General features: G+C 43.8%; 1 long non-coding RNA gene across 1 annotated transcript in view; it reads right to left on the bottom strand.

Moving 5' to 3' along the window:
- Positions 1 to 7,188: 7,188 nt before the first annotated feature.
- Positions 7,189 to 27,767, bottom strand: part of LOC144807880 (uncharacterized) — a 226,765-nt gene continuing 206,186 nt past the window's right edge. The window contains exon 3 of the long non-coding RNA XR_013606495.1: positions 7,189 to 7,252. This is a non-coding gene — a long non-coding RNA (uncharacterized LOC144807880). The remainder of the gene's footprint in view (positions 7,253 to 27,767) is intronic.

Consider the following 27,767-nt stretch of genomic DNA (forward strand, 5'->3'; position numbering starts at 1 on the left):
AACGTTATGGGACATTAACTTTGTGAGGGGTACACAAAATTTTGCGTTTGCCACCTCGCTCAATCAATTCCCTCATCTGGTGATTCTATCACCAAATATCTCTCAAAATTTTGGAAAATTCCTCAGAACATGTTTCAACTTCTTCATGTTAATGCCATCGAAACTTTTGTCTCTTTCTCTTTTGAGTCTTTGAAAATTTTTTCTTTAATTTCTTCTATTTCTATTTCTTTATTTTCTCTCATTCTTGCCAATTTTTCTTCATTTCTTTTCTTTACTGCTTGTCTAAAATTTCTCCTACCTTTATATATGCAACATAATCTTATAAAGAAAATCACTATCACTCTAACTGTTATTGGAATTAGTATCTTACCTATAATTGAACTACCTATTTCTTGAAACCAATGCTTAATTGCTGAGAAACTTTTACCCAGCCTTACAAGGACACCTTCAACCTCCAGTGGTTCAATTTCTCTATGCAAATCTGTATTATTTATAATATACTTTTCAATGTTCTGACTTTTATTTGGGATATAAGTACAACAATGTTGAACTTTCAAAATTCCACAGACTCCTCCCTCTTTTGCTAAAATTATATCAAGGGCAAGTCGGTTTTGAATAACCATAGCTCTCATAGCAACCATTTCAGTATTGACCACAGGAATCCTCATGCTGTATCTGTTGATAATTTATCAACTATTGTAGACAATTTTCTAATTCTATTTGCATTAAACGAAATTGCCCATACTTCCCCCAAAATCGCTAAAGAAAGAGCCTTCTGACCCACATTAATCATGTGCGTTCATCGATCCTTTAAAAACCCACCCCTTTCCTGTGCACCCAGCACGCATCAGGTATCAGTGTGCATTGTGTGATGTGACCTTTAATTCATTTTCATATGTGTGTTTTTCCTTGTAATTCTTGTCATGTCTTTCGTGATAATATTTGTACTGTCTTTCGTGTATCCTTGTGAGGCCATTGAGATTGTATCATGAAAGAAGCCTTTGCCTTTGCCTGGGATTGAGATGCCGGTTTTCATGCTGGGAAGGTGCCCTTGTTCCAGAACTCGGCTCGGTACGCACGCACGTTTCTTGTGCGCGGCTGGTTCTCTATTTAAACCGCGCCCAGCCTTCCAGAAGACGCTTTGCCTTCCGCCTTGCTTAGGAGAAGGATCGCGTCTAGGAGCTCTTGAAGGAACTTACCAGGACAGACTGAAACCCTGCAGACTGCAATCTCTTCGGCGTTTACTCTACACTTCCGAAACCTGCAAAGAAAAGAAAAGGAAAGTTAAGTACATTTCTTAACTATTTTTCAAGGCGCCCTTCGCAAGAAAGGTCAAGGACACTTTTTGAACTATTCTTTCTTAGGAAACAGAGGAAGGAAGACAGATGAGACTTAGGTGCTGGAAATAAACAACTTCTTCAGGAAGCATAGTAAATAGGATTGTCCTTTAAAAGTGTTGCATTACAAGAAGTTATTGTGATGTCAAAAGTGATCTCTGTATTATTTCAAATGATTTAGCGCGTGATGTTTCTTGCGTAAATGTGCAAACCTTCGCTTTTGTTTAAAACCTAAAAATCATATCAGTGGTCTGTGATGTGAAAGAAAGATACTTTTGGTTATGTAATTGGGTCAAGACAAGACTCAACTCAGTAACTTACTCTCAAGAAGAACAATCGGAACCCCTTTACAGAATTTTAAAGAAGCTATACAGTAAGTGAATCACAGGGAGAAATCTTAGAGAAAAGATTTAAAAAGAACAGCTTTTAATTTGTTTCTTGTTTTGTAGCCCTTAAAGCCAAGACCCACGAAAGAACACCTCTTGACAAGCAACCCAAAGGTATCTGACGCCTTGACCATCAGGACAAGACAAGACAAAGAAACACCGGACGAAGACTATACAACACTGATCGCAGGTAGGCGCTTTTAGAGAACTACAACATACTCACACTCAAGACTGTTTAGTTTAGGAAAGCCAGTGTTTGAGCCTTTAGTGTAGTTAGGAGATACTTAGGTTAGCTTTAAGTATACCTTTGGTACTTGTTACTTCGCAGGTCGACAGCAAGAACCAACCAACCACTGAACGTCCAGTACCGGCCCTCCTCCCCAATTTCTAGTTTAAAACTTGCTGTGAGAAAGTTCAGTGAGTTTTTAGTTAGTAGTTTGGGAAGTTGGTCCCTTGCGTCTCTGCAAAATCATCTACGTCATCCAAGAGGCTTCAGTTACAAGACAAGGTAAGGGACGACGTAGCCTGTCTTGACAGAAGGCAAAGCCCACGAGAATCTTTTCTCCCAGATGCAATGGACCAAGGGACCTTACAGGATTTAGCAGCCATCTTGGAAGATTTAAGACAGGAAAACGCTGCTTTACGCAGAGATATGTCTACTCTACAAGATGCGATTCAGCATAAGCCAATCCTGAAACCTGCAACTTTTCAAGGGTCCTCCTTGGATTCTGGGCCCCAAACTGAAATCCAAGTGGTAACTCCAGTTCCAACTCCCTTAGCTCAGCCTGAAAGGTTTTATGGAGACTCTAATAAGTTCTCGGCATTTTTACAGCAGTGTCATTTACACTTCCTAGCCAAAACATCAGCTTTCCCTGACGACTCTTCTAAGGTAGCTTTTATGTTATCTTATTTAAGAGGTGACACTGCGCTTTGGTCAGTCCCGTTGGTTGAGAATGATGACCAAAATCTGTATAATTTTAAGAATTTTGAACGTGCCCTAAAAAAAAGTTTGCCAAACATGTCTTTGTACAATCCGCTGATAATGAGTTTCTTAGTTTAAAACAGGGATCCTCAGATCTGCTTCATTATATCTCTATGTTTAACCGCTTGGTTTTGGAAGCAGACTGGCCATACGATAAACGAGTCTCAATCTTCTATAGGGGACTAAAAGACGAATTGAAAGACATGATAACTCAAATCCTAGAACCTCCTGATGACATCAGTGAGTTCATTGATTTGGTGGTTAAATTAAACCACCGGTTGACCGAAAAAAGAGGAGAAAAGGGAAAATCCGATCACAAACTGGTTTTCCTAAAAGAAAAGACCACTACTTCTCGAGAGGTTAGTCCCAGAATAGATCCTGTAGAACCAATGCAAATAGGTCCGATACAAGGCCCTATATCTAAAGACGAAAAAGAAAAAAGACGAAGATTAAACCAATGCCTTTACTGTGGTAAGACCGGACATTTCGTAAAGGAATGCCCTGCCGAACAAGATAAAGTCTAAATCCTTAGAGGTAGCCATCACACAAGAAAGATCGGAAAACTAGAAAACTCGGTAAAAGATTATGTCAGTTTATTGGGTGAATCTTTCAGTTTGGCCTCAACTCTTCCACCTCTTGAGTCTAAGCATTTTTGTATATTAGTAGAACTAAGAGGGCTTCTTCCAGCCTCTCACACTAGGAAGGTGGAAGCTAAAATCGATTCTGGAGCTACAGGAAATTTTATCGATACACACTTCTTCCTTCAGTTAGGTTTTAACTCACTTCTCAAGAGTCACCCCGAAACAGTGAGAGCAGTGGACGGCAAGGAACTGACTTCTGGTCTAATCAATAGACAAACAGAATTACTAGAAATGGACTGTTCACCTATTCATAGGGAAATAATTCATTTTGACATCATTGATGCACCTCAATTTAAATTGATACTAGGAATTCCATGGTTGGTTCAACACAACCCTCTCATAGATTGGGTCTCCAAGACAGTGACTTTTAAATCTTCTCATTGTTCACATAATTGTTTTCTTTTAAAGAAAACTGGAGATGTAATTAATGGTTTTGACTTCAGAGCTGAATCACCCAATGTTTTAGTCTTGGATGGAGTACCTTCGGCATACTCAGATCTTTTGGACGTGTTTGACAAAAAAATGCAAACACGCTGCCGCCACACAGGGACTTAGACTGTAGAATAGATCTGGTGCCTGGAGCCACCCTGCCCTGTAGTAGGAGCTATGCCCTCACTGCAAAAGAGAATGTACACCTCAGAGAATATCTTGACGATTAGCTTGCAAATGGCTTTATTCGACATTCCAAATCACCTTCTCTTTTTTTTCATTCCGAAAAAGGAGGGGAATTGCGCACGTGTATTGGTTACAGAGCCCTGAATAATGTCACCATTAAGAACAGGTATCCCCTGCCTCTTATTCCTACACTACTGGACCAGATTAAAAAGGCAACAATTTATACAAAATTGGACTTGCGTGGAGCATACCATCTGGTGAGAGTACGAAAAGGCGACGAGTTGGAGACGGCCTTTCGCACAAAATTTGGTCTCTTCGAGTACCAAGTAATGCCTTTTGGTCTCTGCAACACTCCAGCAGCTTTCCAATTTTTTATAAATGAAGTTTTGCACGAATTCCTAGATGTATGCTGTGTTTTCTACATTGATGATATTCTCATCTACTCCAACTCTGAAGAGGAACATGTACAGCAAGTTCGCGCCATTCTCCAAAAATTGCTTTTAAATTCTCTATACGTTAAACTGGAGAAAAGTCTGTTTCATGTCTCTAAGCAAGATTTTCTTGGCTATATCATCAGTCCCAAGGGAATCGAGATGGATCCAAACAAGGTTCACGCAGTCAGTTCTTGGCCAAGTCCCACTACAGTAAAGCAAATTCAAAGCTTTCTAGGAATTGCAAATTTTTATCGCCGTTTTATCCAAGACTTTTCTCAGATAATTACTCTCATTACAAAATTACTAAGAAAAGACGTGAAGTTCCTATGGTCTGCCCCAGCAGAAGATGCTTTTCAAGAATTAAAAAAAAAATTCACATCTGCCCCAGTTTTGAGTCATCCTGATTCCAGCCAACCTTTCATAGTGGAAGCGGACGCTTCTCAATTTGCCTTGGGTGGCATTTTGTCACAAAGAGACCTTGACACAGGTCAAATGCACCCTATAGCTTACTATTCCAGAAAATTATCTGAAGCTGAACAAAATTATGCAATCGCAGACAAAGAACTATTGGCTATCAAAGCGGTATTTGAAGAATGGCGTCACTACCTGCTTGGAGCTCGTCATCCTGTAACAATTTATACCGACCACAGAAACCTTCAGACTTTAAGATCAGTAAAAGCTCTTTCAGCCAGCAGTTGCGATGGTCAATGTTCTTCAATGATTATAATTTTGTAATCACTTATCGACCTGGGAAAGAGAACTTAAAGGCTGATGCTTTATCCAGAATTGGGGACAAAGGTCCAGACCTGCCGGAAATTATGCATCCTGTAATCCCAACTTCTTGTTTTCAGGCTAGTTTATCGGTTTGTGATGTAATTAGTGAAATAAAGAAGGCTTTAGAAGAGAAAGACTTTGATCAATGGAAAAAAGATCATCCTTACCTTCAGGAGAAAGACAATCTTATGCTGGTTCATGATCTTATTTTTGTACCTACTGAGGCACTTCAGAAGTCCATCATTCACCTTCATCATGATACTCCGTTATCAGCTCATCCCAGTATCATGAAAACCTATGAACTCATTAAAAGAGACTTTTGGTGGCCCTCTATGTTCCATGACGTACAACTATTTGTAGAGACTTGTAGCATTTGTATTCAAAACAAAACCTCTCATCAAGCTCCAAGTGGTTTGTTAATGCCGCTCCCTATTCCACCTCAGCCATGGCATACGATATCCTTAGATTTCATAGTTGAACTACCTGAAACCAAGAAGGGATTTACTAACTGTTGTTGACCAATTCACTCGCATGGCCCATTTCATTCCCCTAAAAAGACTTCTTACAGCTATGGAACTTGCTCATCTGATTATGAAAAATGTAATCCGTTTACATGGCATTCCAACAGTGGTAATTTCGGACAGGGGTTCCCAATTCATTTCTCGGGTTTGGCGTAACCTAAGCTCTTTGTTAAACATGGAAGTACGACTATCTTCCAGTTACCACCCCCAGACTGATGGTTTGACTGAACGAACCAACCTGACCATAGAACAATTTCTTCGTTGCATGTTGCCTGGTGTATCTGAGGAATGGTCAGATCATTTAAGTCCTTTAGAATTCGCCTACAACAACACAGAACATGCTTCAACCAGAATGTCCCCATTCTTTTGTAACTACGGATTTCATCCCAAAAGCATTCCTAAGCAAACTGCCAAAATTGAGTCCGTTCCGACCATTTTTGATTATGTTTCTAAACTTTCTGCAGTCCAAGAAGAAGCTAGATACAACCTAGCCAAGGCAAAAGAGACTCAAAAAAAGGCAACTGATAAACATCAAACTGAGCAACCTGAATACAAACCTGGAGAAAGGGTTTGGTTAAGTACCAAAAACCTAAAGCTAAGAGGGAACAAGAAATGTAATCCCAGATTCATAGGTCCCTTTCCTATTGAAAAAGTTATCAATTGTGTTTGTGTAAAGTTAATTCTCCCTAAAAAATATCAGATACATCCAGTCTTCCATGTTTCATTGGTTAAACCTTTCCATCCTCAAACCCGTATTCTTCAACCACCTCCTTCCATTAGTATAGAAGGACACCCAGAATTTGAGGTGAAATCAATCTTAGATTCCAAGAGAGTCAGAGGTAAACTTTTCTATCTAGTTGATTGGAGGGGCTATTGCCCAGATGAAAGATCATGGGAGCCATTGGAACACTTAAAAAACGCTCCAAAAATTGTAAGGACTTTTCATTTACAACATCCAGATAAACCAAAACCCATTTCTACAGTCCTTGGGGGGATCTTGAGGAGGGAGTACTGTCATGATTCGCCCATACTTCCCCCAACATCGCTAAAGAAAGAGCCTTCTGACCCACATTAATCATGTGCGTTCATCGATCCTTTAAAACCCACCCCTTTCCCGTGCACCCAGCACTCATCAGGTATCAGTGTGCATTGTGTGATGTGACCTTTGATTCATTTTCATATGTGTGTTTTTCCTTGTAATTCTTGTCATTTCTTTCATGATAATATTTGTACTGTCTTTCGTGTATCCTTGTGAGGCCATTTAGACTGTATCATGAAAGAAGCCTTTGCCTTTGCCTGGGAGTGAGATGCCGGTTTTCATGCTGGTAAGGTGCCCTTGTTCCAGAACTCGGTTCGGTACGCACGCACGTTTCTTGTGCGCGGCTGGGTGCGGCTGGGCGCGGTTCCCTATTTAAACCGCGCCCAGCCTTCCAGAAGACGCTTTGCCTTCCGCCTTGCTTAGGAGAAGAATCGCGTCTAGGAGCTCTTGAAGGAACTTACCAGGACAGACTGAAACCCTGCAGACTGCAATCTCTTCGGCGTTTACTCTTCACTTCCGAAACCTGCAAAGAAAAGAAAAGGAAAGTTAAGTACATTTCTTAACTATTTTTCAAGGCGCCCTTCGCAAGAAAGGTCAAGGACACTTTTTGGACTATTCTTTCTTAGAAAACAGAGGAAGGAAGACAGATGAGACTTAGGTGCTGGGAATAAACAACTTCTTAAGGAAGCTTAGTAAATAGGATTGTCCTTTAAAAGTGTTGCATTACAAGAAGTTATTGTGATGTCAAAAGTGATCTCTGTATTATTTAATATGATTTAGCCCTTGATGTTTCTTGTGTAAATGTGCAAACCTTCGCTTTTGTTTAAAACCCAAAAATCATTTCAGTGGTCTGTGATGTGAAAGAAAGATACTTTTGGTTGTGTAATTGGGTCAAGACAAGACTCAACTCAGTAACTTACTCTCAAGAAGAACAATCGTAACCCCTTTACAGAATTTTAAAGAAGCTATACAGTAAGTGAATCACAGGGAGAAATCTTAGAGAAAAGATTTAAAAAGAACAGCTTTTAATTTGTTTCTTGTTTTGTAGCCCTTAAAGCCAAGACCCACGAAAGAAAACCTCTTGACAAGCAACCCGAAGGTATCTGACGCCTTGACCATCAGGACAAGACAAGACAAAGAAATACTGGACGAAGACTATACAACACTGATCGCAGGTAGGCGCTTTTAGAGAACTACAACATACTCACACTCAAGACTGTTTAGTTTAGGAAAGCCAGTGTTTGAGCCTTTAGTGTAGTTAGGAGATACTTAGGTTAGCTTTAAGTAATACCTTTGGTACTTGTTGCTTCGCAGGTCGACAGCAAAAACAAACCAACCACTCAACGTCCAGTACCGTCCCTCCTCCCCAATTTCTAGTTTAAAACTTGCTGTGATAAAGTTCAGTGAGTTTTTAGTTAGTAGTTTGGGAAGTTGGTTCCTTGCGTCTCTGTGAAATCATCTACGTCATCCAAGAGGCTTCAGTTACAAGACAAGGTAAGGGACGACGTAGCCTGTCTTGACAGAAATTCCCACTGCTGGTTTCAGTGCTCCAAATACATCACCTATTATTTCTAACACAGTTTCTCTTCTTTTTCTACTTAGAACTTTACCTATCTCATGCTTTCCATTAGTACCTCTATCTACATGGAAAATTTTAGGAAAGACCAAACCCACATAACATGCCCCATACCAATGGTCTGGCAGTCTATAATAGGCTCTATTCCCACAAATGAAATAAATTCCAGGAAAAACAGGATCATTTCCTCCTTTAAATCCTCAACCCCCTATAATTCTGTAGGTGTCTTCACATTGACTTGCACCCACAAAATAATTGTCATACATTGAGTTATCTCTTCTAATGTAAAATGTTCCCAACATTGGTGCATCTATATTTATTGCCACATTCACATTTTTGTCTTCAATATTCTCATCATCAAATGTATAATATTTTGCCTTTGCATGCTTCATTTTCTCATTTCGTTTGTAAGCAATCCTTCTTTCCTCAACCATATTTAAAAATGCCTTTTCATCAACTCTCATTTTACATGTCAAATTTTGATTAAACGCATACTCATGTGTTAACTCATCTATTTCTAGAAAATATTCTCCCATCATCTCTGCATGTTTCCTCTTATTTAATGTGGCATCAACCTTCAGCTTTGCAAATATCTCATCCACATTGGAATAATGATATTCCAGTTTCCCAGTGTTGTAAAACAAACTTGCAATTACACTACACCTAACTCCATATGTAAGTGGAAGGTGGTGATATGTCACCCTTTCTGACACTGATGCTGGCAATTTTCCCAAACATAACAGTCATCAACATTCATAGTTTTAATGTACTCAAGCAATAACTTTGAAAAAGTATTTTTGGTGTAATCACTAATAGACCTATCTTGATGCAACTCTGGCTTGTACACATGAGTCTCATACACTTTTCTTTCTCAATTGGCTTACTTGAACTCACATTCGGTTTTAATTTTGTTAAATTAGTTTGGAAAGGAATCACAATAGCTAAAATTATCCATAGTATAGTCAACAACCCCATACATATTGTAAAACATCTACACCATTTTCTAAAAATAGAACATTTTGTCTTGTGGTTATTCATTGCCATTTTCCCTAACACTGTTTCTTCGACCTTATGTCACCTATAAATTTCACTCCACACAGCGCTCTACCAAGTTTTCTTCGACCTTATGTCAATTTCTATTCTAAATAATGCTATAATTAGATTTTCTAACAAGTTTTCTTCGACCTTGTGTCAACTCCGACCTCTTCTATATTTACAGGACTTCAGACCTTTTATTTTAATATCATATACTTTGAACACCTATCTTTTCTCTTAGATTACCTTTTTACTCACTTTTCCCAATTGATTTCGGGTCGTACAGATTTTCTTGACTACTGTTTACTTCAACAATTGGTGGCAGGATAATATATGTCCACTCAGGTGATTTGTTTCTTTGATTTGGACATCTTACTCTTTTTGGCCTTTGAACAATCTCTATTTTCTTTCCCAATGTTTCTTTCTGACTGGTAATTTCGTTTAATTGCTCTTCTTGTTCTTTTGTCGTGTTTACTATTTTGAATTTCAATCCTCCAGCCCCTTTAGGCCAATTATCTCCTTTGCAGACTTTCTTAGTCTTTGGCTCTACAGTGTTATGCTCCACTCTCCAAGCTCTTTTTCTTGTGCTTTTTCTTAGTGGAGTTTCGTCTGCACTGTCATCAGTTTCACTTTCAGTGTCTTCCACTGTATCATTTATTATGATCTTCACAATGTCTTTGTATTCATCAGTTTCAGTTTTCTCTACTGTTACTCTTAGGAACCTTTTCATAACTGGTACTTAGAATCTCATCCTTGTCGTGAGTTACTTCCTCTTCCCCAGTTTCAGGATTTCCGTTCCTGCTTCCAGAGTTTTCAGTTTGTGTTTCAGTTTTCTCCTTTTCAACAGCTTTCTCTTCACTTTCTTTTGCGTCTTTACTGGTTCTTGTCTTTACCGATTCTCGACCTTCAAGTTGATCTTCTGAATCTGGTATTTCAACAATCTCCCTCTGACCTTCACATTCAGACGCAGAACTGGCTTCTGATACTTCCAGATGTCGACGTTTCTGTCGATCTTCAGTATCTGGATCCTTTTCTGGTTCACCCTCAGAATCAGAGTCAGTTGTACTTTCACCGTCGTATGGGTATTCAGGTTCAGGCACACGGATGGTGTGACTAGCATGAACCCACCTTTTCAATCCAGCACACTTAACTGCAGTATTAATGACCAAGATCACTTGACGTGGTCTTTGCCACCTTGGTACCAAACAATTCTTTCTGCGGTGAACTTTCACTCTTACCCAGTCCCCAGGGACTAGATCATGAGCTGGAGTTTTCTCTTTAGGATTTGATTCAGTTCCCACCTGGTGGAGCACAGAAGTTACTACATCAGATAGATTTTTTCAATAATCCAGTATGATGTCATCATTAATAACTAACAGTTTATTAACTGGTACATAGGCCTGTCTCATCACCCTGCCCATCAAGATCTTGTGTGGACTCAATCCAGTTTTCCTGTCAGGTAGGCTTCTCAGTGTCATTAAAACAAGTGGCAAAGCATCAGGCCACTTCATTCCTGTTGCCAAACGCATCTTTGCAATCCTGTTTTTAATCGTTCCATTCACCTGTTCAACTACTCCTGAAGCCTCAGGTCTATATGCACAATGTAGCTTCTGGCGAATGTCCAGAGCTTCACAAATCTTCTGCATTAACACATTTTGAAAATGCGGGCCTCTGTCCAATTCAATCGGGACCGGAAACCCGAAACGTGGTATTATCTCACGCAAGAACAGTTTAGCAACAGTTAATCCATCATTCCTTCTCGTGGGGAAAGCTTCTACCCATCGAGAGAACAAACAGATTATCACAAGAACATATCTGAGTCTGTTGCATGGAGGTAATTCAACAAAATCCATCTGAACTCATGTAAATGGGCCACCCTCCACGTCCTATGGTTCCCAAACTTACAACAGTTTTTCTGTTTGGATTAAATTGCTGTCAGACTAAGCATCTTTAACACAAACTTTCAGCAATCATTCTGAATTTAGGATTATACCAAGTCTGTCTAAAGAGACGAATCATACCATCTCTGCCAATATGTGCTTGACCATGGTACATTCGGGCCATATCTAAAATCATGCTATCGGGCATTACTGGTCTTTCATCTTTGTAAACCTAAATTTTATCTTCCTCTCTTTGTCTACATCCTGATTTTAGCCAAATATCCTTTTCCTCTGCTCCTGCCTCTTCCTGCATTTACTTCACTTCCTGCCAGGTCTCAACTACAGTGGTTAACATTAAAGGACTTGGAACATGTTCTTCAGTTTTTTCACGATTAATTGAAATTTGATTCTTAGCGCAATGCTTTGCAATTGCATCTGCGTAACTGTTTCCTCTTGTGATATAATCTTCACCTTTCTTGTGAGCGGAACATTTTACCACAGCCAATTTTTCAGGTCATCAATCAGTGTCTTCACAAACTCTGCATTCCTTCTTTGGGACCAAAGCTGTCCATAATCATGAACAACTCCATAACCATATTGACTATCGGTCACTATGGTTACTTTCACCTCTTTTCCCAACTCACATGCTCGTATCAAAGCAATCAACTCCGCTATCTGAGCAGAATGAATTCCTTTCAGACAAGATGCTTTCAACACATCTGCTACTGTACAGACAGCAAATGCAGCACTTAGAAACCCACTCTCTGTTCTCAAGCATGATCCATCCACAAACATTACAAAATCTGATTCTAGCAAAGGTTCATCTTTAATGTCTGGACGAGGCTGTGTGCAATATTCCAGAACATCCAAACACTTGTGATCAAGCTCACCTTTCACTTCTGCCTCAATAGTGTCAGGTAACAATGTCGATGGGTTGACATTCACACACCTTGCAATTGTCACATTTTCAGCTCCCAAAATTATTTTCTCATAACGAGTCATTCAGCTGTTGGTCATGTACTTGGTCTTTGCTCTTGTGAGGAGAATCTCCACTGAATGAGGTACATACACCCTCACAGGAAATCCAATCACAATTCCTTCACTTTGTTCCAGACTTACACTGGTTGCAGCTTTCAGACATCCTGGCAAAGCCTTTGCAACAAGGTCCAAAACAGCTGAGAAATACGCAAATGATTTTCTCATTCTTCCATGCCTCTGAATTAATACTGACAGAGCACATCCCTCTCGCTCACTGCAGTACAATTCAAATTCTTTTTCATAATCACGCATTCCCAAAGCTGGTGCTTCACACAATTTAGTTTTGAGCTGTTCGAATGCTTCCATCTCTGTTTTGGTCAAAACAATAGGGTCTCTGATGTCTGCTTTTGTCAGTCTGTGCAATGGTTTTGCAATCAATGAAAATCCACTTATCCACTGTCTATAATAACCCACCATTCCTAGGAGCATCCTTACCTGTCTTTGAGTCTTGGGAGGCTGCATTCCTTGTATCATTTTAATTCTTTCAATTGTGACCTGTCTGATTCCCTTTGCAATCTTGTGGCCTAAATACTGTAATTCTTTCTGGCAAAACTGCAATTTTGATGGAGACACTTTATGTCCCTCCTCAGCCAAATGATTAAATATTGCTACTGTATCAATTATACAGGCATCCTTTGTTTTTGATGCAACCAAAAGATCATCAATATACTGTACCGACACAGATTCTCCAGGCATGCTCAATTTTTCCAACGATTTCTTTTGAAGCTGATTAAAAATTGATGGACTCTCAGTGTACCCTTGTGGAATTCTACACCATGCTAGGATACGATTTTGGAAACGAAACGCAAAAATTGGTTGGCTTTCTGGATACAATGGAACAGTAAAGAACGCATTGCATAAATCGATCACTGTATACCACTCTGCATCATGTGATATTTGGTACAGAATCACTGCTGGATTCGGAACAATTGGACAACATGGGACTACGATTTTATTAACCTTTCTCAAATCTTACACAATTCTAAATGTCCTGTTTGGCTTTTTCAATCCCATAATTGGTGAATTACAAGGACTGCTCTCAATTTCTCGTAAAATTCCCTGCTCAATCATTTTGTCAATCACTGGAGTAATTCCTTCAATTACCTCTGCAGTCATTTTATACTGAGGTATATTCGGATAACTTGCACCTTCTATTATGGACACTTTCACAGGATCAACTCCTTTCATCAAACCTATATCTTTTCCAGTGAAATCCCACACACTTTCTTTCACTGCCTCTTTCAATTCAACAGGAATTTTCTCTTTATCAAAAACAGGAAACAGTTTGTCTTGCTCTGCCTCAATCATAAGCATTGTTAATTTATACAGACTATCTTCGTCCGGAGTCTGCAATTCTATGCCATCTGGTGAACAGTATATGGCACAATTCATTTTACACAATATATCCCTGCCTAACAAATTAACAGGACTGCTGTCGCACACCACAAACCGATGCATATCTTTATACGTCCCAATCTCTATTTCAACTGGTTTTGTCAATGGAGTATTTATTTGTCTGTTAGCTACACCTACAACCTGGATTGTCTCACCCAAGAGAGGAAGATTTTCAATATCCACTGATATAACAGTAGAACGGGTAGCACCAGTGTCCACTAGAAAAGTTATTTCCACATCATTCACCTTTCCGCTCACAAATGGACCTGACTGATCTACCACAAGAGTGGCTCCAAGCACACACTCTTCTTCCTCCCTCAGGCACCGTCAGAAACTTTCATCCGGCTCACTGCCATTCTCCTCTTGCAACCAATATCGAGGACACGCGTTTGCTCTTTTCGGCCTTTTTACCTGCTCACCTCCGCTGAATCCTGTCTCTGCACTGTATCTCTGCTGATTCCCACTGTATGGCAGTGGCGGTTACGGCACCTGACTTTGCTGATTTGCTATCTGCTGTTGCTGCGGTTGCTGCTGATTTACCTCAAACTGCACCTGCGGATTCAATGGTGTATGTTCCCCATTAACTCTAGGCGGACGTTTACACTCTCGTTTCCAATGCCCTATCTGGCCGCAGTTGAAACATGGCATTTTCTTTTTCAATTCATCAATATTCCCCACCAATTTAGATTTACCTTTAATCCCACCTTGATTCCCTAGATTATTATTCTCCATCTGTGCTACTTGTTGTTCGGCTATCTTTACTTGTGCCCACATGGCTTTCTCTTTCAGCTTCTTTTGTTTTGCATCAATCTCCTCACTACAATATTTTGCTTGTCTCAAAACCTTATCTACTGAACTCGACTGCCAATCCATCATGCTATGTCTAATCATGTCTGAAATTTCTGGTCTCAATCCATATACAAATCTATAAACAAAGTGACTCATGTCTTTCTCATTTAATTCCTCATAACCACTGTACTGTTTAAAGACTAATAAAAACCTTTCGTAAAATGAATGCACAGTTTCTTTTGGCTCCTGTGTTGTTCTGTCTATCTTTACCCAATCAGTTTCTTTTGGAGGTATTTTGTTTTTCAACCATACTATCACTTGCTCGTATTTCCTCATCACGTCTGGTGAGGGAGCTCCTGTTTTCTCATCTCTGGGATACTCCTCCTTTGGCCAATCCACAGATATTTTACATTCTGTCCATAAATCTGTTGGTACCACTATGTCAAATAATCCATCTAAATCAATCCACAATACTTTTGACACCTTTACAAATCTGTCCACTTGTCGATACCATTCTACTGGCTTCTCTCTCAATCTGGGGAAATCATTCGTAAATGACAATATATCTTGTCTGCTCCAGGGAACATGTACATATCCTCCTCCAGGAATTTCTCTCATAGGGAATTCAGTTGCTACTTTTCCCTTCTCTCTAATGGGGAAAGCTAAAGTAGACTTATCACTATTTTCTTCCTTCTTCTTTGCCCACTTGACTCTCCATTTACCTACATCACCCCATTTGCGCAATAACACAATCAAATCTTTTATCTGAGTTTGTCTTCCTGCAGTGTTCATATTTTCAATATCTCTTTCTGCAAAATCTACTCGATAAGATTTCTGCAATGACTTTATTTTGGAAAAGTCCATTCCACATTCACATGCCACTTCTAATTGATCATACATTGTCTTTGCTCTCCATGTTATACTTTTACTTAAAAACATGAGCTCAACAAGCCGTCTCGGAGTCCCTTCACTCCCCATCCTCGCTTCTGCTTGTCGGGGGGGACCTTAACTTGGTGATGGACTCTGATACAGACAGATCAAGTCGTCGGAGCGGGGATTCAGGTGCCATGACGGCTGCTGGGAAAGAGTGGCTGCGGGACCATGGCCTGTTGGACCTTTGGAGATTAGCACACCCCACTTCATCGCAATTCACGTTCTATTCACACGTTCATCACACATACGCTAGATTGGACCACATCTTAGGCTTGCACGATCTGCTCCCTGTTCTCAAAGACATTGACATTGTCCCTGCGGCGCTTTCTGACCACGACGCGGTGGAGTTAACTATACAAGTTCCCAGGTCCGCTCGCCCCCCAGGGTCCTGGCGTCTCCGCAAGACTCTCCTGCAGCGGCCAGAAGTTATTAAACAACTTCACACATGCCTTACCGACTACCTGGCACTTAATGACACCCCCGAGACTCCTGTGACTGCCGTTTGGGGGTCCTTGAAAGCTGTAGCTAGAGGTGAGCTCATTGCTATCGCGTCAGCGAAGGCTAAGGAATGCAAAACGAAGAGGGCTGACCTCACGGCCCGTGTCTCGGAACTCGAGAGGGTCCATAGCCGCACAGGTGCCCCAAGGGTATGGCGACAACTTAAATCCACCAGAGCCCAGTTGGCCAGTCTGGATACGGACCGGGCGGAATTTGCCGCTCTGCGACTACGCCACTCTTAAGTTTAAGTTTAAAATTATTTATAGAGCGCACGTCTACCAACGGTTTCTTGGCGCTAATGCTAACATGGTCCAGGGCTAGAAAGCAAGGGGGGGTGATGGCGTGTTACTCAAGGAACTTCTTGAACAAGAAGGTCTTGAGATGTTTTCGAAATTGGGGGTACAGAGTGATGGAGCGGAGTTCGAGGGGAAGGGAATTCCAGAGGATCGGGGCAAGAGTGGCAAATTTTGAGCCTCCCCACTTCTTTCTCCGGTAGCGTGGGACAGTGAGGAGGGACTGGGAGGACGAGCGGAGTTCCCTGGTGGGAACGTAGGGAGTGATCTCAGAAGAGATAAATGCAGGTGCCACGTCCTGGCGTGCCAAAAAGGTGATAGAGGCGAGCTTAAATTGGACCCTGGCCAGCACAGGGAGCCAATGTAGCGTTTTTAGAAGAGGGGTAGAGTGGTGAAATTTTGGAAGTTTGAAGGCCAGGCGGGCCGCCTGGTTCTGTATCAGTTGTAGGCGGCACAAGCTATATGCGGGGATGCCAGCATATAGGGCGTTGCCGTAGTCCAGGCGGGATACTACCATGGCCAAAATAATAAGTTTGAGAGCGGAAAAAGTAAAGAAACGGGACACCCTGCGTATAGTGCGCAGTGCAAGAAAAGAAGAAGACACCACAGAGCTAACCTGGGAGTGAAGGGTGAGTTGAGAGTTGAGTTTTATGCCCAGGGTTTTAACAGAGGAAGAGGGTACAGGAGAAGGGCCAAGGGAGGGGGGCCAGAAGAGGGGAGACCAGGGGCTGGATGAACCACCCGTCAACACCAGTTCGGTCTTGTCGGGGTTGAGTTTGAGGTGATTGTGGTTCATCCAGTCCCTGATGTGGAGCATAACAGATTGAAAGTTTAAGATAGAGGAGGGAGAAGAGGATAGATTGAAAACCAGCTGGAGGTCGTCCGCGTAATTAAAAACGGCGACCTCCATCTGTTGAAGAGAAAAGATAAGCGGGGCAACGTACAGATTGAATAAGAGGGGGGAAAGGGAAGAACCTTGGGGGACCCCGCATTGAACTTTCCGGACGTCCGCTGTAAAGTCGCCCAGGCGGACGGCCTGGGTGCGGTCCCTCAGGAAGGAGGAAAGCCAGACCAGAGCGGTACCCCCGATCCCCGCCGCCTTGATACGGGACAGCAGAATGGTATGATCCACAGTATCAAAGGCGGCAGAGAGGTCGAGGAGCACTAGGGCCTGGCGCTGGTTGGTATCCATACCCTCCCTGAGGTTGTCCAGGACCGAGATGACAACGGACTCCGTAGAGTGTGCGGGGCGGAAGCCGGCCTGGCGGGGGGCAAGAGCCCCATGCCTCTCCACGAAGGAGCTCAGGACGCCGGTGACGTGGCGCTCGAGGACCTTAGCCAAAAATGGCAAGAGGGAGATGGGGCGGAAGTTGGCGGGGACGGTGGGGTCTGCCCCGGGTTTTTTTAGGATAGGCACGATAACCGCAGACTTCAGGGGGTTTGGAACTATGCCTTGGGCAAGGGAACTATTAAGGAGGTGAAGGGGGGGGTCAGGGCAAGTGGAAAATATATGCCGGAGGATGTGAGCAGGGCAGGGGTCAAGCGGAGAGCCAGATTTGACCAAGGAAACTAAAGAGATCAGAGATTCCTTAGTAATGAGGGGGAGGGTGATGAGCTCACCCTTGGGAGGGGGGCATTGGGGATCCATGAAGGAGGGGGAAGGGGGAGGGATGTTGGCTTTGATGATCGCAATTTTGTGAATAAAGTAGTTATTGAGGGAGTGACAGAGGTCTTCGGACGGAACGGGCTTGAGGGTTGTTCTGTCCGAGAATGCTAGGTTGTGGATGATCGTAAATATCTCTTTGGATTGGTTATCCGCGGCGAGGACTTTGGAGGAGAAGTAAGATGTTTTAGCCTCCAAGATGTCTTTTTTATATTGGGCGAGAACGGTGGTATACTCCAGCTTTAAAATGGGGCAATAATTTCTCCTCCATGCCCGCTCCGCGCGGCGTACTTTAAGTTTGGTGGCCTTAAGCTCTACGTTAAACCACCGGTTGGCATCCTTCTCGCGCTTGGAGGTGATAAGTTTGAGCGGGGCGACGGAGTCGCAGCCAGAGGAGAGCCAATGGTCGATGGCCTTGAACTGGGAGAGAGTGGAAAGACCCTGCAAGGAGGGAAGGGAGGAGGTGAGAAGGGAGGAGAGATTTTCCGGATTGACTCGGCCCCAAGATCGAACCCAGGTGTTTTTGGGGCGGGGGGGCTTAGCTGGGGGGTGGGTAGGAAGGGAAAATGAGATCAGGTAATGATCAGACCATGAGCAGGGCGAGATGGAGAGAGAATCCACAGGGCAATTTAGGGACCAGATCTGGTCGAGCGTGTGACCTTTGATATGAGTGGGGGAGTGAACGAAAGATGTAAAGTTAAGAGATTGGAGAGTGTCGGAAAACTCCTTAGAGGACGAACATTCAGCAGGGTCAGAGGGCCAGAAGTTGAAGTCGCCCAGAAGTAAGATAGCAGAGTTATTGACTGTAATCGTGGCTAAAACGTCCAAGAAATCAGAGAGAAACTGTATGGGGGATTGAGGGGGACGGTAGGTGAGGAAGCAGGTCAGAGGGGGAGAGGTGGAAGTGGTGCGAATCACCAGATATTCGGAGGTCGCAATACCGGGCAGGGATAGAATTTGAAAGGGGAGATCGGCACGTGCGATGACTGCCACGCCACCCCCAGCTCTGCCGGTAGGGCGGTCGGCCCTAAGGGCATAGTAAGTGGCCGGTAAGATGGATAATAGGGCGGGGAGGGAGTCATCGCAGAACCAGGTCTCCGTTAGGAAGAGGAGGTCTGGGGCATGAGTATCCAGCAGGACCGAGAGCTCATGCGCGTGCGCGACCGCAGACCGGGTGTTGAGATAACACGCCGTGAGGGCTTTAGGGGTAGCAGGGGGAACAATACTGCAAGGTATAGAAGAGGGGCTGACGGTAGGATGGGGGATGTGAGGGGAGACGGTAGGGGCAAGAGCAAGGGTGCAGATGCGAGAGCATGTGGAGGCAATAAGGGGCCAAGGTCCCTGGAGGCTGCGCAGTTGGTCCGGGGTGTAGGTGATAAGCGGGGCAGAGTGACGCGCCCCTAGCCCCGGACAGTCGCGGACGGGCGCAGACGGGCTTGCCTTAGGCGCGCCTTCGGCGCGCAAACGGCGCTCCCGCTGCGCTCGTCCGCTGCGCTTCCTGTAAATGCACATATATAAACAGTAAGGGGCGTGGCCTGTGGGGGGCGTGGCCTGTCGGGGGCGGCGTCAGCGCGCACGCCTCAGCTGATGGCGGCCGCTCGAGAAATGCCCAGCACAAACACGTCGGAGGGAACAAAACACGTCGGAGGGAACAAAACAGGCCGCTTACTTGCTAGCGCCCTGAGAGCGAAAACTCAAAGCTCCCAAATTACTAGTCTGACAGATGATACCGGCCAAGACATCTCTGGCGAGGCTCAGATAGCAGAGGCATTTCGTACGTTTTACGCTACACTATACACAGCTGACGAAGTGTCGCCGGAAGAGATCCATCGATACTTAGAATCGGCACATATAACGGAGCTGTCCCAAGACAATGTAAATTCCTTGGACGCCCCTATCCGCTTAGACGAAGTCATTGCAGCTATCTCCCGCCTGCGCCCTCTGAAATCTCCGGGGCCAGATGGATTCTCGGCCGGGTTTTATAAAACCTTTTGTCCACTGTTGGCCCCGGTCCTCACAAGGCTTTTTAACTCCTTCGAGGGCCCGAGCTCTATCCCTCCTGACATGTTAGTGGCTGAGATTGTCGTACTGCCCAACCCAGACAAAAAACCCTCCAGCTGTTCGGCATTCCACCCCATATCCCTACTTAATCTGGACCTGAAAATCTTTACTGGGATCTTGGCAGCGTGCCTTGGCCCATGTTTGCCTGGGATCCTAGAGCCTGATCAATCCGGCTTCGTCCCCAATCACCAGTGCAGCGACAATACTAAACGTATCATACACCTGATAGATAAAGCTCACTTTCAGAACTCGGACTCCGCCCTGCTGGCCATTGACGCGGAGAAGGCATTTGACCGGGTGGACTGGCACTTCCTTCAACAGGTCCTACGGCGCTTCCGCGTAGGTGACAGTTTCAGGCCTGGATCGCGAGTTGTTACTACCGTCCCCAAGCTCGCGTCCGTCTGGGAGGCTTGCGTTCTGCTCCATTTGAAATCCAGCGGGGCACGAGACAGGGTTGTCCCCTCTCACCCCTTCTTTTCGCCCTTTACGCAGAGCCTCTCGCGCAGAAGATCCGTGACAACCCTGCCATCCGAGGTATGACTTTTGGACACGAGCCCCACGTCATAGGCCTCTACGCCGATGATATCACTGCCGCTCTGGATGCACCGGACGACTCGGTCCCCGCATTCCTGAAGGAGCTAGAATCATTTGGCGCCATTTCCGGCTTCAAAATCAACAAAGGGAAATCCCTTATTTTACCCCTTGGCAGGAATGCCCACGAACACACTTCCCCTCCTGCTTACGGAGGAGGCGTCCCTTCAGCGGCACATCTTCCATACCTGGGTATAACACTCACGGCCTCCACAGACTCCACGCTGACTCTTAACTACACGACCCTCTCCTCCCGGATCCGGTCTGATCTGGCTCGGTGGGCCAAGCAACCACTTTCTCTACTTGGCAGCATCGCGGCGGTCAAGATGTCGACTCTGCCTAAGATCCTGTACTTTTTTCAGACGCTCCCTGTGCTCCCCCCTAAGGGCACCATTCCAGCCCTCCAAGCTGCTATCCATCACTTCATATGGGAGGGCAAACGCGCACGCCTCAATAAACACCTGGCTTACAGGCCCACGGATGAGGGTGGTCTTGGTATCCCCAACTTGCTGCAATATTTCCAGGCGGCGCAGCTCCGATACCTGGTGGAATGGTTCAGGCCAGAGTCCGAAAAATGCTGGTTATTCCAGGACAGAGCAATGGCAGGAACCTCCCTTTGGAAGATCCCGTTTCTTCCTCGACAACACAGACCACGCTACATGTTGCGATCCCCTATCACCCACACTGTCATGCAGGTCTGGAATACGGTTGCGACCAAACGGAGTCTCACTACTTTCCCCTCTCCCCTTACGCCTGTTCTGGATAACCCGGAGTTCCCTCCGGATAAAGACCCCAACACCTTCCCGCAATGGCACGGAATTGGTAGCTTCTCCGCCGGTCAGCTTTTTGACTTGCGAGGTTTCCTCCCTCTCACAGACATAATTCAAAACTACGATGTAGCTTCTCCTCACCTTTTCCAGTATTTCCAGCTCCGGCACTGGTTCACCCACCCGGACGTTCTCCCCTTGGTGGGTAGGCCCATGACAGTCTTCGAGAAATGGCTGGTGTCGAAGGACTCTGACAAGCACCTCATCTCAGACCTTTACAAAATGCTTACACCAACCCCCCCCGACGGGCAAAACATCGGGCCAGAGGCGCTGGGAGGCAGAGCTGGGGAGAGCGCTGTCACATAAGGAATGGGGCTATTTATACCATAGAGCTGCACACACCACCCGCAACACAGCTGCCAGGGAAACAGCGACGAAATTGGCTATATATTGGCACCTTACACCGGCCCGGCTCAACAAAGGTAACCCTGCGCACAGCGCATCATGCTGGAGGGGCTGTGGGTAAAGGGGCACTCTAACACACCTTCTATGGGAGTGCAGAGAGGTTCAAGACTATTGGACAGCTGTCTTGGACGACATTGACTCAGTATTTGACACAGAAATACCTAAATTCCCGGTTTACGCCATTTTGGGATTACCCAATGCACTAACATTCCCCCGGAAATCCCTTAGAGGTCGCCAGATTGGAGTGGCTATGCAGGCCGCGACACAACACATCCTATTCGTATGGGGCTCTACCACTAGACCTACTCACACGGGTTGGTTACAAAAGATATGGTTTACCCTAGGCATGGAGCGCATTCATGCCACGATCACGCAGTCCACGGCTGCTTACCAAAAAGTGTGGCTCCCACTGCTCTCCCTCCTGTCCAGAGAATTTAATGAGATCAAGTGCCCTAAATACCTATGCATTCTTAGACTTACTGCGAACACGAATTAATCCACACGTCCACCTGAGTGACCGCTTTCGTCATCACGAGGCTGAGGGCTCGACTACCCCATATGACTGGCACACTGGGCGGGGTGGGAATCGGGAGGTGGGACGGGAGAATATGGGGGGGGTTACAGTTGGGGTTTTTCTTACTATGGTTTCATTGTTGCGTGGCAAGGAGTGTCTGCACCTCTAATTTCGTATCCCTGCTCTACCGGACACAAATGAACATTCATATACACTCTGTACACTGTGAATCTTATCTGCTTGATGGCCTTTTTTGCATGCTACGACTTCCTTGCATTGTAATGACAAATGACGCTCTTGAAACCAATAAAACAAATTTGAAATTAAAAACATGAGCTCATCATCCTGATAAGTTTTTAGTCTGTCCGTCCCAATTATTCCAATTATTAATTCTTCCATGTCTACTTTTAATTTAGTCACATCCAACACTTTTGATTCCTGCTCTTTTAATTTCAACGTTTTTATCCATTCACTTAATTCTCTATCTGATGGACCCATTGGCGTTTGTGTCAAATCTATTTTGTCTGCACTCCTCTCTGGAGTTGCGGAGTCAGATTCTGCTCCTGTCAGGAATCTGCATGTCAAATTTTTATTAAAAGTTAACTCTGGGGGATTTACACTCGTATTCTGCCTTATTTCTGACAAATCAGGATAAGTACTTTCTCTCGCTCTCTGTAGGCTTTGTTGTAACGGAATGGTTAATCTTGGCTCTTTTATTTTCTGATCATCAAATACTGGTATTACAGGTCCTATCGTTACTGGCACAGTTACAGCTTCCATATTTTTAGTAAGGTTTTGAATCAATTCATGTGTTGAACGCTCATAATCAGACATACTCGGCTGCTCATTACCTCGTCTTTCTGGACTTAACACAATTCTGTGTGAATCATTACTTTGTACAGGAGTACCTGTAATTCTAGCTTTTCCTATTGGTGTACTCGGGATATATCTTGTTTCTACTCTTTCAGGGAAATCTCTAAAATTTGATAGTTGTCTTGGCATTTCATCTACTTTTTCTTCTGTCATCGGGGCATTTCGGGTAGTCCATAAAGAACTTGGCTGCTATGGGGGCGGTCTCCTATTTAGTATTTCTTCTAAAACAGCATCCTCTGATTCGCTTTCACCATAGCTTTGATTTCCTAATTCAGTATTCTTTTTCTTCTCTGTACTTTTCCGTCCCTCATATTCTTCTACCAATCTGACGGGATACATGCCATAGTCTCATGTGTTTCTCTCCACAAATCTCTACCTCTACCTCTCGGTCTAAGATACTTGCTTAATCTCTCACTCTCCATTTGATGCATCTCATCTTCCCATTCAACTAATGCTTAAAACTGAGTTGGTCTGGGTCTCGGCTCAAGTTTCATCATTTTATCTCTCAAATTTCTCAAAATCGCTACGTCAAACGATCCTCCTTCTGGAAAAGCTAACACACCATCATCCTTGGTATAATGTACCCAATTTTCCAACCAAACACACGTACGATAACCATATTTCGTCAACATATAGGAAGCGGGCATTTTCGGTGAAGGAAGTATTTTTCCCTCTCTCGTAACTACCTCTTTGTCTTTAACAAACACGTTTTTCAGCTTTTTGAACCATGAAGATTTTTTCTTGTCATCATCATAATAGTAGTATGACATTTTCGATAACTTTTCCTTCCTTTCAAAAGATTGCGTACTATTCTGTTGCTGATTCCGTAACACCAACCAATCACAGCGCGGTTCGCACTAATGCACCAGTTAGAACACGATACGTCACTATAGTGCTTAACCAATAGCTTTTGCTGCTTTCTGTGATGAACCTATCAGCTCCTACTCTGTCTCGGTCACATGGACCAATCTCAGCGCGACATTTTTGACGTCACCAGCGCTCCGGCTTCTGCAGCGCCGACTGACCCCTCCTTTACAGGGTTTTTTCAAGAAGCCGTATTTACAAGATATTTTACAAAATCAGTTAGTAACTTACACAAAACAAATCCACTAATCTGTTTCGCTAATACAGTGATAGAATTTTCAATCACACAAGTATTCTGTAACCAGAGTAGGCAACGCTTATCTCCTCAGAATTTTTAGACTTGTCAATAAAGCAACACTACTGGCTTTACCCTTTTATCAGGCAATAACGATCTCGTTTCTCTAGGAAAGCACACACATAGATCTTTTTCACCTCCTTGCAATGTAATGTAATGTAAAGCGATTTATATAGCGCATGTATCACCCGAAGGCATCAAGGCGCTTGCTTTGGGAACCCGTCCTGGCTTTTCCCTGTGAGATAACCCCTACTGGGTATCCCCAGGGTGAAAGCCAGGCATCCCGCCGCAGGTGGGCCGCCGTAGTGGAGATTAAGCAACTATTGCCCAGAGTTGCAGCGTAGGACCCCATGATTAGAATAGGCACCGAGGCGAGAATTATCGAGTCCGTGGACATTTTGGGCTCAGTACCCTGCCGCGTCGGGAATTGAACCCTGGTCCCGGGCCAGACCTCTGCATCAGGGTTTGCCGCTCTAATCAGTGAGCCACACTCCTCCACTTAGAGACAGTCCCAGGGTTTCACTTGAACGCGTATTGCAATATCATTTACACACGTTCATACGGAAAACCCTATTCATATATACATGAATTCTGTTTACCAGTAGGCAGCGCGTCCATCTAACCCACCACAGAATTCCTCTATTGTTAGCAAAAGAGAGACGCCACTCCCTTTACCCTTCAATCAAGCTCGGGTTAAGACCTATTACTCTCCCAGCAGTAAGTTTTAATCGGGAAGCACAGAGTGATCCCTATACTTGAAGGCTGAAATTTCATAGACTGTCCTCACTATACATTTATCCTTTCACACCGAAGGTCTCTAAACAGTGATATACGACGATACCACCGCAGTATTCGGCAATACTCCTTTTTTGAAACAGACTTCACTGTGCGACTACCTTGCCACACTTCTTCCACCTGCAGACGGAGGCACTGGCTTCACCCTACTCTATGAAGCCTTTCCAGGACCACATATAACATAATACAAACTAAACAGATGTTAGTCATAATTTTGTACATCAAACTCTATATAGTACTTTATACATAACCCTAGCTAATTTCCTTAGTAACCACTACTCTGCTACCAAGTATATAACTGCTACAGCGCGGCTCCAGAAATCATTTCTAATCAATACTCACCATTTCCCTGAAACCTTAAAACACACAACTCATGCATCAGTGGGGCCCATAACACTGCACATTTACCCTGTTCACTTACACTTGGCTTCAAGGCTCTGGTGAATCGCAATGGAGAAATGCTGTAACATTTGGTGGAGCGTCTAAACCTATTCAACTATTTATTATTTACACCTGCAGAATGTTACACTTTACCATGGTTTTATTCAAACATTTAATTATTCAGACACACCACCATAGTGGCAATGGATCTACTAGAATGAAAATTAGGCGTAGGAAAATCACAAGACCAGCTTTTAAAATTCCATTTTCCCAATTTTATTAATAGCAAAACTTTATTACGTCTGACATTTAAGCATTAATATATTCTTTATTCGTTAAAATCTTAAACTTTATTTCAAAATGATCATTTTAATTTGAGCTCAGAAAAGTCGCTTTTTAGAAATCAGTTAAAGTTTAGTGAAGAACGGTGGGCCAGATTCACAGAATGAACTTAAGACTCAATCCTAAACTTACTACTATTTTGGTATTCACAGAATGCACTTACTACTTTTGGCATTCAGAGAATGCACTTACTACTTTTGGTATTCACAGAATGAACTTACTACTTTTGGTATTCACAGAAGTTAGGATTTTGTCTTAAGTTTGTCTTAAGACAGACTTAAGACAGACTTAAGACAAAATCCTAATTTCTGTGAATACCAAAAGTAGTAAGTTCATTCTGTGAATACCAAAGTAGTAAGTGCATTCTGTGAATGCCAAAAGTAGTAAGTGCATTCTGTGAATACCAAAATAGTACTAAGTTTAGGATTGAGTCTTAAGTTCATTCTTTGAATCGGGCCCAGATAGTTCCAAAGTCATTCTCTCCTAACATCCCTAACTAACAGCCTCATCTTATCCTTTCAATCCTGCAAAGCAAACAAGTAAAAAAACATTAAAGTTCTTACATCCAGGAATCGGTCAGCAATCGGGCAGCATCTCTGATAGAAATTGAAAAGGCGACTGCAACTAGACAAAACCAGGGTTTTTTATACCCTAAATCCCTAACTTAATCTATCTAAAATGTAACTACCATCATTTATTAGGTCTCTGATTGGACAAAATCGGGGTGGGTGAACATCTCCTCACCATTACAGCATCATTTTCACAACATAGCGATACAAAAGGGGATGATGGACGGAGCATTTGAGCAAATCAAACACTCACCCTCAGTCAACTGATCTGGGTTTAATCCATCACCATTCTTTAGCTCACTCAGCCACCCCAGTTCAGACATGGCCATATGCAAATCAGTCTGACCCTGTGCCTCATGGGAACAGTCCAGCCTAACTGCAAAGCCATGTCTTCCCTGGACCGGAAACAAGCATCCTGGGACCGGTTTCGGATTCATAATCATCATCAGCCAGGCTATCTTGAATCCAGTGGCCAAGTGAGCAAGGGACTCACGTCTGAGCATACCCTGCCAACTTAGGGCGAACAAAGCGATACAAAAGGGGATGATGGACGGAGCATTTGAGCAAATCAAACACTCACCCCCAGTCAACTGATCTGGGTTTAATCCATCACCATTCTTTAGCTCACTCAGCCACCCCAGTTCAGACATGGCCATATGCAAATCAGTCTGACCCTGTGCCTCATGGGAACAGTCCAGCCCGAACAGCAAAGCCATGTCTTCCCTGGACAGGAAACAAGCATCCTGGGACCGGTTTCGGATTCATAATCCTCATCAGCCAGGCTATCTTGAATCCAGTGGCCAAGTGAGCAAAGGACTCACGTCTGGCCATACCCTGCCACACTGAGGGAGAACAAAGCGATACAAAAGGGGATGATGAACGGAGCGTTTGAGCAAATCAAACACTCACCCCCAGTCAACTGATCTGGGTTTAATCCATCACCATTCTTTAGCCCACTCAGCCACCCCATTTCAGACATGGCTATATGCAAATCAGTCTGACCCTGTGCCTCATGGGAACAGTCCAGCCCGAACTGCCAAGCCATGTCTTCCATGGACCGGAAACAAGCATCCTGGGACCGGTTTCGGATTCATAACCCTCATCAGCCAGGCTATCTTGAATCCAGTGGTCAAGTGAGCAAGGGACTCACGTCTGAGCATACCCTGCCACACTTAGGGCGAACAAAGCGATACAAAAGGGGATGATGGACGGAGCGTTTGAGCAAATCAAACACTCACCCCCAGTCAACTTATCTGGGTTTAATCCATCACCATTCTTTAGCCCACTCAGCCACCCCATTTCAGACATGGCTAAATGCAAATCAATCTGACCCTGTGCCTCATGGGAACAGTCCAGCCCGAACTCTCTTGGAGACGCTTTTCGTCGCGAGTGGAGTTGCGGTCTATTGTGCGCCTTTCCGC

This window comes from Lissotriton helveticus, chromosome 1_2 (assembly GCF_964261635.1).
Source record: "Lissotriton helveticus chromosome 1_2, aLisHel1.1, whole genome shotgun sequence".
NCBI lineage: Eukaryota > Metazoa > Chordata > Amphibia > Caudata > Salamandridae > Lissotriton > Lissotriton helveticus.